At 43.0% G+C, this 18,678-nt stretch overlaps 1 protein-coding gene and 1 long non-coding RNA gene across 4 annotated transcripts in view; one reads left to right on the top strand and one right to left on the bottom strand.

Moving 5' to 3' along the window:
- Window positions 1-18,678, top strand: part of LDLRAD4 (low density lipoprotein receptor class A domain containing 4) — a 559,350-nt gene that overhangs the window by 161,825 nt on the left and 378,847 nt on the right. For 2 of the 3 annotated variants that reach the window (XM_075585414.1, XM_075585416.1), the window contains exon 2: window positions 6,956-7,061. The gene's annotated coding sequence lies outside the window, so the exon portion shown is untranslated. Of the gene's footprint in view, window positions 1-3,855; window positions 3,977-6,955; window positions 7,062-18,678 lie in introns of all 3 variants that reach the window. The other variant, XM_075585415.1, reaches the window with a different exon arrangement.
- Window positions 1,512-17,144, bottom strand: LOC142486921 (uncharacterized). Its single transcript, XR_012799080.1, has 4 exons — window positions 16,954-17,144; window positions 5,070-5,133; window positions 2,908-2,972; window positions 1,512-1,589 (listed from the first exon to the last, which is right to left on the bottom strand). It is a non-coding gene; the product is annotated as an uncharacterized LOC142486921 (long non-coding RNA).

Below are 18,678 nucleotides of genomic sequence, written 5' to 3' on the forward strand. Positions count from 1 at the left end.
TAAAAGAATTCGCCCCCCCAAAAAAAAATCACACATTTGGATTGCCTCCAAGTATAACTGAGACCTGATGGTGATAATGCAACATTTATAATTGCTGCTGCTGCATTTTCTTCCTTCAATTAGGTAAAAGCCTCTAACTGTTCTTTCTCTTAATTTTTCTCTCCTCTCATCCATTCTCCTTTTCTCGTGGTGCGGGGTTGTGGGAGGAGCGGGTTGTGTGTGTGTGTGGGGGGGGGGGGTTAAGTAAAAACGGCCTCCTACATGCTACACATGAAGTGGTTTGTCGTCTGCCAAAAGTTACTAAACACGCTAATGCAAAGGTGTGTGTGCATATTGCTGACAGACCCAGCAGTTTGCTATGCATAGGAAAAACGCTGTGTGGTTTGAAATCTTCTACGTTAATGACCTCATTGTCTTGGAATTGATATTCACGCCTGATAAATGGCACTAAAAGCAAATCACCTCTAAAATTTCTGCTCTGTACAAAATTGCCAGGTCTGACGAGGCTGCATGGACTTCTAACAAATGTTCAAAGATTTCCTTCTGCTGCCCAGATTAACTACACAAAAGCATGACTGTGCAACGCTTAATCATGAGCGTCTACTTATTCATTTCGACGGGACACCTACAAAACCTGTTTTCTGGAAATCCCATCATTTGGAGTGTGTTTATCCAGCAAGCAATATAATCTTAACATGATTTAATAAATAAGAATTGCTTTGCCATGTAAATGAGTGTTCATGTGAAATATTTATGTGGAGTTTCCTTGGTAACTGATGTTTTGCCAGAATATTTTAGGGGGTTTATGAAGTTCAACTGTGTTATATTGATATAGCGGCATGTACTGGCATATTTGTCTTTTTGGGTGGTGTATGCGCCCTCGCACATTTATCCGCTGCTCATTGCTGACCCGTAAATGTGTTGTGGCCAGGAAACATGAGTTTTAGTGTTGATTGCAATACTCTGCAGAAATTATAGTAGACGCTAGTTTGCCGTCAAAATCTAAATGCAATGTAACGCGCCCTTTATTCCCGTTCATTTTGTACGATACGATATGATATGTACAGATGTAGCGGCCGTTATTCGAACTAATCACGGCGCCGTTTTCGTGTGCGCTGCTGTGTTCCAAGCGGCATTAATGTGGCCAATCGCCCCAGGCACACGTGTTTATCGCGGTCGCTTTGTTTGAATTTCATGTGTTGTGTGCAATTAAATGCGATGAAATGAATGACTTGTAATGTATACAGTACTGTGCTACTGTGTAAATTTCAGGTGTTTAAAAACCAGGACACTAAAATGCCATTTTATGCACTCGCGTCTTGAAATGGGTATTCCGAGGTATACACTGCGTGAAGTGTTTCAATAACGGCCGCTGCATCTGTAATGATATTTAAATGTAACCCACCACTTATTCCCCTAAAAACTTCAGATGACTAAAGTATTTTAAAATATGAAATATTTTTTATTAGATTACAGTAAATGACTTTATGAAAAATGCAGTAATACAAATTTCTTCGCTGTTAATCCAAATGTACAATCTTCTTCAATCGGCATCTTCTTTGGGCAGGCTGGCTTTTGGACATTCTCACCTGTAAAGAGAGTATGTTTTATATTAATAATTGAAAAGAAATACAGTAGTATAGTGCACGAATTACATAGTGTGGTACAGTACACGTGTGTTTTTATGGGTGTCATTGAATTTCTGCGCATGTGTGTTTCTATGGGACTTGGTTGAAACGCATATGCGTGTCATTGAATTTCTGCACATACGTTTTACTATGGAACCTGCTTGAAACACATATGTGAAACAAGGTGATAGAAGTGCGCTACTAAAATCAAACTCAATATCAACCACACAACAAAGTGAGATTGTGATAATACAAAAATAAAAAACTAATTACGTGATCCTAATTAAAATGGATGAGAGCGTCTGCAGCTGTAGGAACAGGGGTGGCTCAGACACCCCCAAAAACTATAACAGAGAAAGACACAAACAACAGCGCACAACGCTCATAGTGCATTAAATATTATTAGGTTACACAGTACATAATAAGTAATCTGTGTACATCAAGGAAGAGTTATAACAGCATATCAAGGGATATTGTTACCCAAGCGCCAACCAGCAAGGACAGATGTCTCCAGCAAGGTGTCGTCTGGTGTGTCCGCAGATATTAAACTGGCAGGTCCAGCATTAGCACGCCCTTTGGTCAGTGCCTAAGGTAAGTCCGTGGCTTCGTTGCCTATGGTGTCCCAATAATACAAATTCGCTGCCGGTGAATGGTAAAGAATCAGCTCATGGGAGTGATTTGGTAGCTGTAGCTCTCTGCAAGTAAGCCTCCCACGTCAGGCCGTCAGTGACGTCACTCGGCTGCGACTCCGTGGGTCGCGCACCTCGATTCTCGCCGATCTCAAATCACCTCGGCGAGAATCGAGGTGCGCGACCCACGGAGTCGCAGCCGAGTGACGTCACTGACGGCCTGACGTGGGAGGCTTACTTGCAGAGAGCTACAGCTACCAAATCACTCCCATGAGCTGATTCTTTACCATTCTCCGGCAGCGAATTTGTATTATTGGGACACCATAGGCAACCAAGCCACGGACTTACCTTAAGCACTGACCAAAGGGCGTGCTGATGCTGGACCTGCCAGTTTAATATCTGCGGACACACCAGACGACACCTTGCTGGAGACATCTGTCCTTGCTGGTTGGCGCTTCGGTAACAATATCCCTAGATATGCTGTTATAACTCTTCCTTGATGTACGCAGATTACTTATTATGTACTGTGTAACCTAATAATATTTTATTTAATGCACTATTAGGGTTGTGCGCTGTTGAAACACGTATGCCTGTCTTTGAATTTGGAGTATTGTCAAAAAAACATAGATGCATGAATTGCATAACATTACCTGAATGTATCGCTGGATGTGTTTCCTGCACGAACACGGCGTTAATGCTCATCAGCCCGCCAAACCTGCAAAACATTGATGAAAACAAGAATTAAACAATGGCTACAATAGGAATTTTTGCATTTTTGAAATACTACAATAACACAATCTTCTTCAACCAACTGACATCTTATTGCTGTGTCTTTTATATGTTCAAATGTTAAATGACGGTTGTACAGCACAGTACTGTATGTTAATTGATATTTACCTTGATTAGACAACTTTAAAATTCAGTGGCAGTGACCCATTGTTGAAGCAATGGGTGTCCTGTACGTCCTGTAGATGCTCGAGTTGATCATGTAGTTGGAATGTAGGGTCATCTCGTTTTCGGAGTTGGTTGGTCCGTACTGGTAATGGTATTGGGGCAGGCACTCAGGTTGGAGCAGGTACCTGGGTGGAGGCAGATTGGAGGGACTAGTTCGGGAAGGTCTATTATTCAATCTCTTGGCCCCGACCAATCTCTTTCTCCTTCGTAAGTTGCCATCATTGAACATACCTATCCACGATGCGTGCAGTGCTCTGCACCCACCCCTCTTGCCGGGATGTGGGGGTGTTGTAATAAAGCCATCATTCATGCTTAAGTTGTCTTTAATAGAATTCCTTCACCCATCTTGATTTGGTGTTTCTTTGTAAAATTTGTACTTGTCAACGAAATACTGATACATCTCATCTACAGTTGCTCTCTTATCTGTCCCAACTTGAATGGTGCAATATATCATATAGGCATAACTGCAAGCATGTCTTGTGTGGTAAGGAGTAAGCGCCATGCCCCATGCCATGCACAAAAGTTATGACACAGTTTCTGTAATGGTATAGTGGTTTTTTTTTTTGTATTATGTGTTAAGCTGCAACAGTACTGTACAAGGTCATTAGACAACTACACATGTATACGTTTTATCTTCTCCTCAGAAACCTGTACTCGCTGCTTTGTAGCATTTAGAGTATCCTAGGCAAAGATATGCAGAGCGCCACTGGCCGAGCACGCACTGAACTGCAACAGCACAAATAATTCCATCTGACCACAAACAAGGTTCGTGCAGTCTAGTTGCGGCTCAGTGTGGCGAGGTGCATGGCGAGGCCGCGCATGAGGAGCATGTTGTTGGGGGAAATTTGACATAAAGCATGCTTTTTCTGTATTGCGCTCAGCATAATTTATTTGAAGTTTTTGAAGTTTATTCTAAAAAATAAATAAAATGCTTCTCTCACTTATATCACAACATATCTTGAAGTTAGTTATTTGCAATGTTCCAAAGGATGGGCAAATATGTACCCAGGCAGCTTTGATTATGGTATTAATGTTTCTACAACACTGCTTTGCATTGGAGGCTACTTTGGGTGTATATGTGCAATGTAATTTTGAGACAATCCGTGGTTTAAAAAATGTTCAGGAAACAGGCGGGTTGCCTGGTGTTAGTTAAAGATATTGAAACATTTGTAGTTTACAGCAAAACTAAAAGGCATATTGTCTGTGATGGGATCCTGCTGATTACTTTGCTCATCTCTGTGGTAATGTGTCACAGTGTCTCCTAGCACAGAGGGAAACATTACTGCAGTACCTTCTAAAGGCTGTGCCTGGTAGAGTCATCCAAAATCCTCCATTTCTGTGAGGGGCCATTGATACTATTGACACTTAACCATGTTTGTGCTGTTTCAAAGCAGTGAGTTTAATGGGAACAATCAATACAGCATTTTACCTACTTGGAAGCAATACAAGTTAAGCAAACATCAAAGCTGACCCTGGTCACAGAATCTATCCAGCTTACATGCTGATAATATGAATACAGTGTTATTATACGAGTTGTTTTTCCAACCTAGTAATTTAAAAGTGACCTCTAACACTGAACACAGTTTTGTTGTTTTTAGGGAGAAACACAGGATAACAGAGCAACCTAAAAAATATCAACCACTTTGTTTTTATTCTATTTGATAACGAGGCAGCCATTTTGTACATTCACAGGAATGATACAGAAATATGTCTCTCGGCGTAGAGGTGAAACTAGAGTATGTAGGCAGCATAAATAGGCAGTTCAAAGATGTCAACAATTGCATATTCTATAGGATCCTTCAGAACTGATTCTCTTTGCTCAGCTTGTCAGTGCTCCTTCATGATGAGTGGGACTTACTTATTGAATGGCAATCTATTTCCTAGCAGCTGTAGTCTGAAAGATTTCATAGCGTTGATGCTTGCTGCAGATGGGATAGAAAATAAAACAAGCGCAAGATTCTCATAAGATATATTTTTGTAGAAAAGAAATATAGACTATATAAAAACACATAAGGGTATAAAACATTTGCTGAATATATGAAAAGTGCCAGTGATACAGAGTTAATAGGCTCCCTTGATCATCATAGGGTTCGTGCAGGGTCCTGTGAATTAAACCGCCCATGCAGCGATGTTTCAATGAGCAAGCGGGGGTCCAGATACACATGAACATCAACCCCGGTAGGGATAGCACCCGCTCCCGGTTGTAATAGCAGTAACAGTCCCGTTCTAAATGAAGAAACAAGCTCTGCTGAAAAGGGCACTTGCTCCTGGTCTCAAATAGGCAAATACTTGCAGTGCAGCAGAAGAGGAAAGGCTCCGGTTAGGGAAGGCACCCGCTCCCGGTCCCAGGTGTAGACTGGACTCGCTCCTGATCTCCAAACGGCAAATGCTTGCAGCGTGACAGTAGAGCAGGGGAGCGCAAACTTTTTAAGCTGCGCCCCCCTGCCAGGCCTCCCCAAGACTCGCGCCCCCTCTCCTACCTTCAACATGCGCCAAATGACGCTCCGGGGTCACGTCACGTGACCCGCGGTGTCATTTGACGACGTCACATGACCCCGTTGCCATGGAGACTCGTCTGAAACAAGGTAAGTTTCCTTGTTGCAGAGGCCTTGTGCGATCCCCCGGCATTAAATTAAAATGCCTGGGGGAAGAGTGCGGGGCCTCTGCAACAGCCCTCACCCCCCCAGACAAAACTTCCGCCCCCCCTGGTATGCATAAGTGCAAGCCCTATTATTAAGGTAACACCATTTTTTGCTTTCAGATTTTTGCATCAACACAGCAACAGTCCAACTTGTTTACATTAACTAGTGAAGCAACACCGGTGTTTTTTTTTCATTTACGTTTTATTGTATTTGTAATTACATATCATGCTGCAAGTTTAAAAACATTTGAGGGGTCTCCTGTTCTTTGACTATAATATTGTTTTTTGTATAATGCAATTTAAAGAATATTGATTTTAGAAGTTTGTTTTGTGTTTAATATATATTTAAAATGTGAAATTTCTGAAAAAAAATATGTGAAAAGAGGGTCAAACTGGTTGCTAAACCTAAAGTGTGAATTCCATGTGAGTTCTGATGGGATCTCTTGAATATGGTCACTCGCAGGCAGGGAACTTGGTTTGCGTGTTTGTGAAATATATTAAGTTTATTATTATCACATGTTTGTCTGCCTCGTAGAGATACGATTCTGGTAAAAATACAATTCCAGAGTTTCTCAGTCACTTAAATTGTACACAGAGTGAGGACATTGGTTATGTTACAGTAGTTACACAATGACTACCTTCTGCAGTAAATCATGTTATTAGTCAAGCACAATAATATCATGATACTGTATACTTATTATATATGACTGATTGCAGCACTTACACACAGGCACAGTGTATCACTGCTCCCAAGAGTTTTACACATTTTTGGGACACAAGAACAGAAAGGGATTTGACCAGGGTCCAAATGTTTCTAATAGTTGCCTTGAACCAGGCTTTTCCTCCTCAGCAGAGTATAGTGTATTTTCTTCAAGATTACTCTTTTTGGTTAGTAATTGTAAGATATTCTGACTAATATTTTATCTTGATATCCATGCTTTTGGGCATGTTTCTCCCTTTAATGGCTTTAAAAAAAAAATGTTACTCCTATAAACTATTCATTGATGCATGAAAAGTTTTTTTGTTTTCTTTTTTCTTTATTTGTAGATCTCCTAACTTCCTTTCACATTCACACCTTTCATCTCACTTTCTGTCTATTTCAGGAAAAGTAAGGCTTTTGGATAACTTTACTACAGTATGTGAACAAAACAGGAAGTGCATCCCCACCTGATGCACACAATGCCTACCTGTGACACCCTGCATATTACTGTGAGTATGACCTAATGTCTTCCCACTATTCAATCATGTTTAGCACTGAACACATAATTCACAAGTCACTTGGGTAGAATATGATACTAAGAACATCTTTGGGTCGAAGTTGGATGGTAATACGTCATTTATTTTCTATGTGTGTGTGTGTGTGTGTGTGTATGTGTGTGTATGAGAAAGGTCCTATTCCAGGACCGAAACGTCGGATTGGGTGACTTATCTTTTCTATTCAGATGCCCAATACAGTTTTTCATGATTACTGAACCGAGTGCAGTCTTTCTTTACCGGACGAGAGAATGGTAATGTTGTTTTTATATATATATATATATATATACAGTATATATATATATATATACTTTTTTTTTTTTACTTAATCTTTTTACTAATAAGATTTTTTGGGGAGGGGCGGGTATGTGGACATTTAAAGACAATAATACATATACCAAAGAAGACACAGAACGATAAAAAAATCAAAACCAAGGGGGTTAGGTACATTTCAGGTGCAACTTCATGTAAACATACTTAATTGGAAGGTTGGTATTTTACGTTGTCATGATCACACTCATCTTGAATACAAGTCATTGACAGGTTGATATGTTTTGTGGAATTTGGAGTTAAGCTCAATTCCATGTATATTAGTGTCTTCTTGTCACGATTGTGCTCGCCACAAACCTGGGTCGGACCGCGTGGCTGAGGTGGGGTTGTAAAAGCACCGACCTTAGACCGCGCAGGCGGATCCGGATTGCGCAGTTCGTAGTCGTACGTAGCAGGATCAGGGCTGGAGAAGACAGCATCGCCAGTGGACAAGCCAGGGTCAGGATTGGAGACATCAGGGTTAACATTGTTCAAGCAGGAGTTCGGCAACAGGTAGTCAGGAGTGTCCCGCTTCAGCTTAGGAGCGCGGGAGTGGACTCTGCGCGTGCGGCGACCATGGCCCATGGTACTGGTCTCAGGAAAGGATAGGCAGACCAGAGTAGCACACCGCCTAGCTGCACTGGTAAACCAGTGCTTCAGCGCAAGAGTCCTGAGCGGGCTGGGGAATCCTCCGCTTCAGCACAGGAACCAAGACACGGCCTCTGCAATAGAGAATGAGCAGCAGGCCCCAGGAACCAGGAAGCTGAAGGAAACACTGGGGAAACCTCCGCTTCAGCACAGGAGACAGGAACAGATTGCTGCGTGACAATAGCAGCCGGTCTCAGGAAACAAGGAACTGACGTCAACAAGGAGAGTACTCAGCTTCAGCATAGGAGACAGGAACAGACCGCTGCATGACAATAGCAGCCGGTCTCAGGAAACCAGGATAACAAGCCAGGGGCTTGTGGCAGAACAGTTAGTGACATCCAGAAAGGACTATGCTCGGCAGGGAGCATTGTGGGAAAGCAGTACTTAAAGATCAGTGAACCAATAGCAGAAGGGGCGTGTGGCAGTATTGCTTTAGTCAGTGAATCCAGGCTGCAGTAAATATCAGGGGAAGTGTTCCAGGACTGCACAGGTCTGCAAGACAAGGCAAACAGCAAACTGAGGTGCGGATTCCTTACACTTCTCTGATTATAATAGCCAGGGGTTCAATATATGGTGCAAATAGGAGAGGTGAAAGCGGACAACCCTGTCTTGTGCCACTTTTTATTGGGATTGAATCTGATAAAAACCCTGCATTTTGGACCCTAGCCACCGGGGAACTGTAACGGCTTTTGTGCGAATTCTCCCGGAACGCCAAAACAAGACAGGGTGGCACACAAACATTTCCAATCCACCCTATCAAACACGTCTAGTGCAAGAACCATGGTAGGAATCTCATTTTGCTTAGCTTTGTGGATCAAATTTAGCATTTGGCGTGTATTATCAGATGCCTGACGTTGAGGTATAAAACCTACCTGGTCTGGATGTAGTAAGTTAGGGAGATGCTGGTTCAATCTATTTGCTAGAATTTTAGTACAAATGTTGAGGTCCGTATTCAGTAAAGAAATTGGTCTATAATTGTGGCATAGTTGGGGATATTTACCTTCTTAGTGGATAAGTATCAGGTTGGTCTGAAGCATTTCTGGGGGGGGATCGGGCAGCTTTTAAGAAATTAATTACATCATCTTGTTAGATGTTTGGCGATCAAGTTGTTACATTTTTTATAGTAAAAGTTGGGGAACCCGTCGGGCTTTTGCCGTCTTAATTTTTTTAATTATCTCACAAACCTCTTCCCGTGTGATCTTTGTTGAGAGAGCTACAGGCAGCTTTGTTTAGTTTGGGAATTTTGCACTTAGAATACATTGTATTTCCCTATTATGATCTAGAACTGAATTTGTCTTATTGCCGTCATATAAATGTATATAGTTTTTTTAAACCCCAAAGGACCTTGATATATAAAAACAAAGAAAGGGATTTTTTTTTATCAATGAAGGCAAGGAATTGACAGACTCTCTTTTGCTTTGAGAGGGATATTGGCTTGGGCAATAACATAAAAAATATTCCATGACAACAATATTAATGAATTTATCCCTACAACATAATTTATCATGATAAATGTTTGTACATAGAAAACACGTCAGCTTCTGGTGTCAGAGGTGCAGCTTTGAAGCTGAGGAGCCGTTTCTCACGCAGCTGTCAGACAGGCTTCTTCCTCTTCTGTAGCATTGGGATGATTGTGATAACTTAAATAGAAGAAACCTGCTCAGCTACTATAGTGCAAGGAGGTGTGTTATCAATGATTGTTCCATCTAACAACCATGAAAACAACAGATTCCCACTAGATGCACTCAAAGAGAAACCTCCTAATCTAAAAAATAACGTGTATTAGTACATGGTAAAAGAACTACGAGAAGAGATTGTTTTTATTATACTATTAAAAATATACTTGGGGCACTCGTCCCACTAGAGCTGGAGGCTTGGCGCTTCCATGCCATAGGGCAACCTAAGCGAGCCAATGGGTGGCCTGGCATGCTCACCCCTGCCTCAGAAGGTGGGTGGCCCTTGAGGCCTCGCAGATCTACTCAACCAACATAGACATAATATTAGGGCCTCCTTCACGAGTAAGGCCAGCCAAACATATAACCTTGCCGGCCATCTCTCATTCTCTCAGACTTTGGGATAAATTCAAGTATAAGCTCACAAACAAAAACTCTCTGATGACCCCCATTGAGGACAATCCAGATTTCCCACCAGGCCTATCAAGGCAGACTATCACAAAGTGGGATAAGGCCAGCTTACCAGATATAAGCCATGACCTTAAAATCAAACAATTTGACCAGTCGGTTAGGGAAAAAGAACTCCCTTCTAGAGAAATATACTGCTTCCTCCAAATAAGAGCTTTTTACACCAGAATCAACCGCACCAAATCAGAGTCAGAGTTTGAGAGACTGTGCTAGGAGGCAGAGGCTGACAGACCTGACCTCTGAACTATACGAATACTTCTCCTTTCCCGACTCTGAATTCCAAGATAAACTTAAATATGTTTGATAATAGGAAGCAGACCTCGGGGAAGAATTGGAAGGTGACAATTGGGATAATATCTTTAATGCAACGGCCAGTTGCTCTACTGTATATGCACAACAATTAAGGAGAATGCTTACAAGGTAATGATGCGCTGGTACAAAAGCCCTCTGTCTATTTCTAAATACGTGCTAGGTTGCTCCCCACTATGCCCTAAGACAGGGGGCGCGAGATTTTCTGGGGAGGGAGTGCGGCGGTTACAGAGGCTCCGCGCTTCTCCGAAGGCATTTAAATTAAATGCCGGGGATCGCACAAGGCCTTTGTAACTTTACTTACTTTGATGCCGGAGCTGAGCAGGGGGGTGAGGGGTGCGAGCAAGGAGTGAGAGCAGGCAGGCAGGCGCAAGGAGAAAAACAATGCCATAAGGCAGGTTTGCACAAACTGGGGGGTGTGACATTTTCAGGGAGGGGGGGGTGCGTGACGCTTAAATGCTGGGGGAGCACACAAGGCATTTGTAAGTCTCTTACCTTCTCTTCGTATGTATGTTTTTCTTGGAAAAGCGTTAATAAAATATAAGTTGAAAAATATATATACACTTGGGGCTGGGACTTATATATAACTATTGGGACCTCTTTATCCTCTATAGCTGCATTAGATAATAATCCTTAAATGGATAAAGTTGTCCTGAGAACACTATTAGGACAGAGCAAGGTCACCTTGACGTCAGGGGCGTGACGGAGTTAGTGTGAGCTAGTAGCTATTGGCACTCAGATACAGAGCTACACTATATATCCAATTATATTAGTTACCAAACAGAACTGGGAACACAGCCAATCTACTATTTTCTTTAACAAGTCATTGCAACATTACAAATTAGAGACACTGTTCTGGGAGGATTATTTAGTTCCTTCACTTCTACTTGCACCTTCGCTTACAGTTTTACACTGAATGACTCACAGACGATTTCCATTTCTTTTCTTCATTTGTCTCTCCTATCTGTCACAGTTAGTGTATTACTGAATATTTTTGCACAATAGTCTATGCACATTTTAGCACGTAGTCAGCCAACTATAGCCATTGTTCTGTTCTACTTGTGTTTCCATTACAACTGTATCCATTTGAGGATTATTATCTGACGCAGCTATAGCTGATATAGACGCTCCAATAGTCATATATAGGTCGCTGCCCCAAGTATATTTATAATTGTTTTTACTATACTGTCCCTTCTCATAATTCTTATACCATGTATTATACAAGTAATTTTTTTAGATGAAGTGGTCTCTCTTTGAGTGCATGCAGTGGGAATCTGTTGCTGCATTGGGATGATTGAAAGTGAAACAATTATTGGTGTGACCCAATCCTTGTTGCCCTACTGTACTACAGAATACTTATTTTTTCCATTGCGAATGATGGGGAAAAGCTGTACGAATTTCTGTTCATGTAAATAAATCTCAAGGGAATGTAATTCCTAAGAATGGTCAAATACGCAAGTTTTAGGTAATTTATTTGTCAAATACTATGCATGCAATGTGTTTTTAAATTAATTTATTGTACAATAATTTAATTAAACACAGATAAGCCTTTCTTCCTCCACCATGTATACTCTGAGCATTAAGAATCATGTCCTACAGTATATGATCATAAATAGTATCTGGTGTATAGATTAAAAAAACAATGGGATATTTTTCTAGTTCACACGAATGTAGTCTGCTATGTCCTTCTTTGCAGGTTTTTTGTTTTGTTGTTCTGGGGTATGAAGATGTATAGCGTCCATGGTATCATACGTTCCTCCCTTGAGTTCATCTGTGTTATCTGTTGACTCTAAAAAACGTATTTAGGGACGACGTAGTAGAAAGACATTGTGGCATATATAGGGTTACACACACAGACTGTATCGCTACTTATCGTTGTTAACATTACCATAGAGTGAGGGGCAGAGATGGAAAGGGTCAACAACGGAAGAAAGGGATCAAATCTTTTAGTATTGAAGGAGTGTGCATCGAATTGCTCTGCAATGCCTTGCTGCCTCTCTGGTAGTGAAAAGGTTAAGCCAGATTAGTTAGAGGAAGATTTTAAAAGAGGAGGTTAAGAGAAGAGCTGAGGGAAGCTTTAACAAAAGGAAGGGTGAGCAAAGGGTTAATGGCAGAGGCGAGGATGAGCAAAGGGTTAATGGGAGAGGGGAGGGTGAGCAAAGGGTTAATGGGAGAGGGGCGGGTGAGTGAAGGGTTATGGGGTGGGTGAGCAGGTGGTTAAGAGTCCCGTGAGAAGGGCAGGGAGGTAGTCATCATGTGCCAGTGCTGTTTCCTTAGTTGCAGTTGCTGCATGTGGAGCCGTCTCTCACGGAGCTGCCAGTCGCCCCCTTCTCCCTCCCTAACTGTCTTCTGGTAGCGCCGATACAGACAGGAGAAAGGGAATCCTGTCTGACCGCTCCATGAGAGACAACTCTGCAGCTTCAAAGCTGCACCTCTGACACCAGAAACTGGGCACCAAGGAATACCGGAGCAATAAAGTGACATATTGACGTACCATCAGTTTTTTTATATGGCGCTATTACTATGGTACCGGTATATTGCCCATCCCTAGGTGGGTATATAAATTGAAGTAATAATGTTTCTTGATATTGAAAAGATTATCTTAAAAAGATCAGTGACGTTACTGGAATAAATAGAGGTATTGCAAGGCCAATCTAAAATGATGTGTGCAACCACCTAAAAATTACTTTTGGGTCACAATATTGAGACATGCTTTGAATGACATGGATGTTGTTGCGGAAGACCAGACTTTACACACGGTTCGCAAACTCCAGGCACCGAGAGGCTTAAATAAATTAAGGTTTATTCCATCTGGAGCCAACAGGGAACAACATAATTTACAACACAGCAATAACTTACCCAGATAAGGAGTTACGGGGGACTACTAGCTCGCTAGATGCAGGGCGCTGCCGAAGTGAGCTTACCCTGAAAGCCTCCTCGTTCCGTCTGCCCAGTACCAAGGACAGCGCCGCTCGGTCCACAATCACTTTACTAGTTGGTCTCTAGTTACCGAGACTAACCATCAACAACTGTGGAACTCTGATCGGCCTCAGCTTACATAGAACCCCGGCCTCAATCTCAAATCATGGAAATCCGGGAGCCGACCAATCAGCGAAGAGATTGTCTTCCTTGAGCCAGCCCGAGACAAACAAATCTGGACTAGGGTCCGGTACAGAGCTGTAGGATGGTCCCAAGGGGCAGGGCCTCAGTGAGACGCAAATTTGAGCTAACCAATAGGAAACGATGCTAGGACCCAGGCATCGCTCCCTGGTTTCCGCTCCATACCTCCCACAGGGTGAGACGCCTCACTCCTGTGGAGAGAACAATACTTTGGCCTTGGAGTGTGTACTCTCCTAGCAGGTGGCTACTTCTCAAGTAGGGGCAACCAGCGGACTTAACCGTTAATATACTGAACCAGGCTGCCCCTACAGTCACAGATGTTTTTAGGCATTGATCTTTTTTTTTTTTATATATATAAATGTTAATATAGTTTTTTAATTAATGTAATTTACTGCAGAGTACACAGTAATTTGTATACTGGCAATAGTCCAATGCTTTTTCTACCTTTTAAAATTGGAGATCTAAAAACATTACCGGAGCTTGTTGTGTTATAGTCATCATGGTCCAAAGATACAACTGAATGACATTCATGCCTTCTGGGCATTTTAACAACAACAAAAATAATGTAAATATGTTGGCTATAATTAAATATAAAAAAAATGTAAACCTGCTTTATATAAAGCATAAAATAGAGTTAAAGAAGCATTACAGACATATTTGTTTTATAGAAATCAGTACTGTAGCATTAGATAATACTTACTGCATTTAAAGAAAAAAAAACCCCATTAAACTCTTAATGCCATTTATTTTTGTTTTATTGACAGTTTTACAGATTTCCCATTTGGGGAAGGTCAATGGGAGGGGAAAAAGGGGGGAGGGGGGTTAAAGCATTTATACATACTATGCTGGAACCTACTCACTTATTTCTCACACTTTCCCACATGTAAGTATCATAGCAGCCAACGTGTATTTTAGTCTAAGTATGGAGATATCCCAGCATGTAGGAACCAAGGCGCCCAGGTCTCTGAAAATCGTGAAGTGGAATCATATAAATAGGCAGAGAGTTTTTCCTTATATGCAATCTGTAACCCTTATTTCCCCCCCCCCCCACTCCCACCCCCCACAATCTCAGATAGGGTCTCCTTGGGAATCTAGTGCTTAGGCTACGTGTCTCTGTGTGGTGCATACCTGCTGGCAACAGGGGGCCCTGAGTCTCCCGCGATGACATGGGGAAGAACAGGACAGGCTTCTGGGGTTGTGCCTCCGTCTCTCTTACTGGTGCAGCGCCTCCATCTCCTGCAGCCCCCAGCTGTATGGGGTGAAGTATCTACAAGAGAATATCCTTTCCCCTCCTACCGATACACTTCACTCTCAGGCAGGAGTATAAGTAAAAGTACAGTCTTTATTGGTCTCTTCTTATTCAGCAACCAGATCACACTGCGGGCTGTCTTCCTCCAGGATGTCCCTGACCTCACTCCCAGCCTAGGGCACCGAGAGTGGGTCCAGCTCTGCCCCTATCCTCTATGCAGGATAGGAGGTATGGGGTGCACACTCTCACTCCCCGTAGGGAGGCCTCAAGCCTGCCAGTCCTGGCAGCTTGTTCTGTGTCACCCTTGTCCCTCTCACTCTGGGGACAGACTCTCTAAATAGGAAGTGGCAATACACTAAGTAGCTCCAGCAGGCACCGCCCCTGTGTCTTCTGATTGGACACAGATCCTGATGATCTGCCTTCACTGACTCACTGTACTGCCTGAAGTGGGGAAAACCCATGATTGCTCCTGGCAAACCTGCCCTTACGCAGGGATTACCGCCAGGAGGAGGGCAGACCTATAGCCCAAACTACACAGGGCTACAAATATACCAAATGTTGTTATTTACCTGATGGAGAGAGTGGGGAGTGGGTTGTTTATAGTTCTTGACAATAGTGCATCTGGTGGCATTAAGAATTCGTGAGATTATTTTGGATTCCTTTTTGAGTTGTCTATGAGTTTCCCTACTATTGTATATGATGGGTCATGAGTTGATCTGCAAAATATTATTTATTAATGTGAGCACTGCTTTCCATAGTGGCTACATTTTAGGACATGACCAGAATATATGCAATATAGTCCCCATATTACCATTCCAGCTTTTAATGCCATGTTTTATGAGTTTTAATGTACGGACCCTCCTTCCCTTTGGTTGCTATAGCAGGCTCTAGCACACCTCTTTTTGAGCCCAGCAGAGCAAGTGCTTTGGCAACAAATGATCACAAATAGGAAAGTGTTGCAGTGTTCCCAGAAGAGACTGTGGCCACGTTGAAAGCTCTTACAATAGAGACAATGTAACCCGTAGTAAAACAAGGTTATATTGTAGTTGTTGCGTTCTACTGACTGCAGGATTTATTGAAAAGCAGGCAGTTCGTGAACCCAGAGAGCAGGATCTTCGCCGATCGATCAAAGAGAAACGGATCGATCGGCAGCTTAGGTCATTCATTTTCATTAAAAGGTAATCAAACTCTGCATTTATAAAAAAATAAATAAATAGTGCTGCCAGGAAAAAATAAATAAATATATATATATATATATATATATATATATATATATATATATATATATACTAGCTGAGAGACCCGGCGTTGCCCGGAATGTAAATAGATAAAATAAATTGATGTTATTTAAAATAAAAAGTATAATTTTTAGTAGTTCCAGTTGGAGCAAAGATATAAAAACAAAACCACAACTACAATGCCCGAGTAATAAATGTAGGTCAACTACACACTGACTGAGAAACTTCTGATCTCTCTGATCTGATGTCAATAAGGGGCGGAGCCAAAATTATAGTAGGCATGAAATGACAGTTAGTGAGGAGATTCTCACAGCAGCCATTGTGTGTAAAGACAGATTAATTTCTACATACATAATAAGACTATTGCATATTACAGTAGCATGTGAAAGCAAATAAATAACAATATTTGTAGGCATTAAATGACAGTGAGGAGATTCTTACAGCAGCCATTTTGTGTAAGGACAGATTAATTTCTACAAAACATATGTTTTTTTTATTCCCTTTTCAGTGAAGCAAATAAATAACAATATGTTTAGGCATTAAATGACAGTTAGTGAGGAGATACTCACAGCAGCCACTTAATATTGCAAAATGTAGATTCCAACTTATCCCTTTAAGAGATGTAACTTTCATCTAATATGGATCTCATGTGATATTAGGTGAAGAAGCATGGTCTCAGGTGTGAGTGTGTGTGTGTGTGTGTGTGTGTGTGTGTACACAGGGGCAGTGAGTGTGTGTGAAGCATGGTCTCAGATGTGAGTGTGTATGTACACAGGGGTGACAGTGAGTGTGTGTGTAGACAGGGATGACAGTGTGAGATGGATGAAACTTACCTTGGACTCCGCAGGGGTTCTCTGGGGGTATGGTGTGTCACTGAGAGTGTGTGACAGTGAAGTAGGCGTGTGTCAGTGATGTCACTGTACCTTTTGGCCAATGAGAGTCGTGTGGGAGGCTGACTATGGGCGGGCGGACACAGGGACCAATGTCTGTGTGTGTCTATGTGTGTGTCACAGTGGAGCGTACCTCTTGGCCAATGAGAGTCGCGGCGGGGGGAGGGCGGACACAGGGACCAATCAGATTTGCTGCATCTAGCACTAACCTTTCGATTTTATATATTACTAGCTGATATACCCGGCGTTGCCCGTGATGTAATGTTCTGGCTCCCCCATCCTCCCTCTCAACTCCCTTCTCCCCCTCTTGACAGCTGTTCAGGCTTCCCCCCCTTCTCTCCTGACTCCCTCCCCCCCTCTCTCCTGACTCCCTCCCCCCCCTCTCTCCTGACTCCCTCCCCCCCTCTCCTGACTCCCTCTCCTGACTCCCCCCCTCTCTCCTGACTCCCACCCCTTCTCTCCTGACTCCCCCCCCTCTCTCCTGACTCCCCCCCTCTCCTGACTGACTCCCCCCCCCCCTCTCCTGACTGAATACCACCCCCCTCTCTCCTGACTGAATACCACCCCCCGCCTGTCCGCTGTGCGACGCCATCTTACCCACTCGGCGCCGCGAGGCAGGTGCAGGAGGAAGGGGGTCCTTCCGGGCACCGCCATCTTAGCCACTCGGCGCCGCGAGGCACCTGCAGGAGGAAGGGGGTCCTTCCGGGCGCCGCCATCTTACCCCCACTCGGCGCCGCGAGGCAGCTGCAGGAGGAAGGCTACCTGCCCACTGCCTGTCCCCCCACCGGGGAGGGAGGGAAGTAAGCGCCGGGGAGGGAGGGAAGTAAGCGCCGGGGAGGGAGGGAAGTGAGCGCCGGGGAGGGAAGTGAGCGCTGGGGAGGCAGGGAAGTGAGTGCCGGGGAGGGAGGGAAGTGAGCGCCGGGGAGGGAGAGAAGTGAGCATTGGCGGCTGGGGCAGGAGGGCCGCGCCGCGCTTCCCCTCCGTCCGTGAGCCGGTGCAGGGCGGCGCACGTGAGTGTGATGGGGGGGAGAGGACAGAGAGAGAGTGTGTGTGTGTCACTGTGTGTGTGTGTGTGGCGCCGAGTGGGAAGAGAGTAGCAGTTGGGTAACGTCAGAGCCACCAATCTGATTGGCCAGAGGCTGAGGACCAATCAGATTCACCGCAGCTAGCACTAACCTTTCGATTATATATATATATATATATATATATATATATATATATATATATATATTTGAACATTATAAAGATGCATTGCTTGTTGCAGAGAGAAAGAGAGTAAAATAACTATGCCTAAATATTAGCACCATAAAAACTGATTGAATAGGTCTTCTCTCCTCTGTAGTATTAATTATTCTAAAAGCTGTTTCCAGTCATGTACACTTAACGTACATATTATTGAAACAATAATTGTGTGTGGCCCAATCCTTGTTGGCCTACAATGGCTACAGATTTGTGCAGAGTTCTGTTTATTAATTAGCCTGTTAGACGTATGCAAATACTGTAGATATTGACGGCAGATACATTCCACTTAGCCCAATCTAGTCTTTCCATTTCCGTTCCTGTTTTAAAGTCTCTGATCCAATTTCCTTTCTGACCTCTTTGAGATTATTTTACTGGGTTAACCTCGATTACCCCATTTTCTGGGTAACTGTTCCACAGATCCATTAA

The sequence above is a fragment of the Ascaphus truei genome, chromosome 2, assembly GCF_040206685.1.
Source record: "Ascaphus truei isolate aAscTru1 chromosome 2, aAscTru1.hap1, whole genome shotgun sequence".
Lineage (NCBI taxonomy): Eukaryota > Metazoa > Chordata > Amphibia > Anura > Ascaphidae > Ascaphus > Ascaphus truei.